This window comes from Octopus bimaculoides, chromosome 9, assembly GCF_001194135.2.
Source record: "Octopus bimaculoides isolate UCB-OBI-ISO-001 chromosome 9, ASM119413v2, whole genome shotgun sequence".
NCBI classification, from domain to species: Eukaryota; Metazoa; Mollusca; class Cephalopoda; order Octopoda; family Octopodidae; genus Octopus; species Octopus bimaculoides.
In genome coordinates, this window is record NC_068989.1 from 69,048,181 (window position 1) to 69,050,868 (window position 2,688).

A 2,688-nucleotide genomic window follows, 5' to 3' on the forward strand; every position below is an offset into this window, starting at 1 on the left:
TTTTTTTTTTTTTTTTTTTTTTTTTTTTTTTTTTTTTTGCATTTCCGAATGTAATAATTTGAAAACAACATTGTTAGTATTGCGAATGTTTTATGAGCAGTATTAGTAAGAGTATAAAAGTTTCCCATTTTGTCTCTTTTTGATATTTCAGTATTTGCATAATAAATGAAACACAAGCATTTATTTTTAATCATTACGGACAAAAATTGTCCTCCCCATTGTTTATTATAATGGTGTGTCTTTTATCTTTATAATTCATTGGCAATCCATCATTAATGGTTTATACTGGAAAATAAAATAGTTGTCTGAGTATTATGATGTTTGCAATATGGATTGTGAACATCTAATAATAACTAACTCCATTAATTTGGGTTTCCCATTGGATAGAAATATTCATGCACAAACTATTAAAAGATTACAGAATATATCTGTAAAGAGGTTTTCTGAAAAATGTAGAACGTGATTATTTTGGTTCGCATATTAATTAATTAAAAATAAAAGATCTCTCTATTCAGATGCAAATAATGATTTATTATTAGTGTGCAGACATCGGCACTGATCAGCAAACAGTTTGTTTGCTGAAATTATAAACAAAGCCATCGGCTCTTGTGTCAATGTTTCTACTATGGGCTCAAGGTCTGAAATTTTGTGGAAAGGGGCCAGTCGATTACATCGACCCCAGTGCTATGATGATGATGATGATGATGATGATGATGATGATGATGATGACGATGACGACGACGACGACGACGACGACAATGATGACGAGGGGTATTTTTAATTCGATTCGGTTTTGATTCGATAGTTTCGTTAATATAATTAAAGTTTTTTTATTAAGTTTTTTATTTCAATAAATTAATAATAAAAGCTTTTTTCAATTAGATGTGGCTCTTAATTACTACAATATGCTTAAATATTTGATTTTCTGGAGTTTTGAATTTTTTTTTTATTTCATTATGCCGTTGTTCCGGAAAATTCGGCCTTTCTAACGGTTTTCACGGCAGTTACTGAATGCTTATGAAAACATGCGTTGAAGTTGTTAACAACCAATTATATAGACAGGCATACATTTTATAACCATTTTTACTGGTTATTCTGTATTTTTCTCGGTTAATACGAAAATCTTTCTGCGGGCCACTCATTTGGGACTTGTGAGCGACAGGTAATGTTCAGGTACCATAAAGTGCACCCCATCCCCAGAAAGAAGCGTAATTTCTTGTGTATTTTACCCCTGGAACTTCTCAGTTCTTTAACAGACAATGAGAAACTGATGAACAATCTGTGTGGATCGCAAGAAGATAATGTGCAGAGTGAGGAGGACATGTGTTTCGACTGTGAAACACACAAGCAATAGGCTGCAAATTAAAGAGCAGCTATCCGCCACACGAGAGTGAGTATGGCTTAATACTACATATACTTTCGTTAATTGTTATAGATCTGTATGAAATTACAAGGAGCAGAGTTGATCTCGGCGGTATTTGAACTCACAACGCAAAAAGCCAGAGCAGATACTGCAAGGCATTTTGTCCAACGATCTACAATTTTTAACATTAATTTTATCATTAACAAGGCGAACTGACAGAATCGTTAGCGCGCCGGGCAAAATGCTTAGCGGCATTTCGTCCGTCTTTACGTTCTGAGTTCAAATTCCGCCGGGGTCGACTTTGCCTTTCATTCTTTCGGGTCGATAAAATAAGTACCATTTGAAGACTGGGGTCGTTGTAATCGACTGGAACTCACCTCTGAAATTGTTGGCCTTGTACCAAAATTCGAAACCAATATCAATTTTATCATTTAGATATTTATCATTGAAACAAGGTGGGGGTTGAATATAGCGACTCGGATATTTCACAGTTCCTAATTTTATCGACACCCAGAAAAATGAAAATAAAAAAAAAAGAAAAAAGAAAACGCTATGCGGGATTAGAATACGGAGTAAAGCAATTTTTGTTCTTTGCTTTATTGATACTGCTGATATACCGTCCTGTTGCTCTAGTGATGGTTCTGTTGCGTTATCATTACTCTTAAACTTTTGTAGTAACTTGCTTGATTATATGTTTACGTACGTACAATATAAATGGTTAATATTTATTGTTAATAGCACGCCTGGCGAAATGCTTAGCGGCATTTCGTCCACGTTCTAAGTTCAAATTCCTCCGGAGTCAAAATTTGAAACTAATATTATATATTGTTACAGGAAGCGATGAGCTGGCAGAATCGCTAGCACATCGGGCAAAATACATAGCGGCATTTCGTCTGTCTATGTGTTCTGAGCTCAAATTCTCCCGAGGTCGACTGAGTCTTTCATCCTTTCGAGATCTGTTTATTTCCTCGTGTTCCTTTCTGTGGAAGAGCGGAGGTTCGAAATGTAAAAGACTTTCTCACCTTCCCGAGCGTCAAACCAATACACTTGCTTGTTGTTTATACACCTGTCTTCGTCTTTTGTTTTCCTGTAAATTTCAACTGTACATATACATAAATACATACATAAATACATGCATACATACATACATATACACACACACATGCATATACATACATACATACTTACATATATATATGAATGATATATATGTATTTATGTATCAATTCATTTACATATATAAGAATACATGCATGTGTATACATATATGTATATATATATATATATATATATATATATATATATATATATATATATATATATAT

At 33.6% G+C, this 2,688-nt stretch overlaps 1 long non-coding RNA gene across 4 annotated transcripts in view; it reads left to right on the forward strand.

The window, feature by feature from the left end:
* LOC106868037 (uncharacterized) overlaps positions 1-2,688 on the forward strand; it is a 41,292-nt gene that overhangs the window by 10,344 nt on the left and 28,260 nt on the right. Inside the window, exon 3 of one of the 4 annotated variants that reach the window (XR_008264912.1) lies at positions 1,246-1,390. The exons of the other annotated variants lie outside the window; for them this stretch is intronic. This is a non-coding gene — a long non-coding RNA (uncharacterized LOC106868037). The remainder of the gene's footprint in view (positions 1-1,245; positions 1,391-2,688) is intronic. 4 annotated transcript variants of the gene reach the window in all.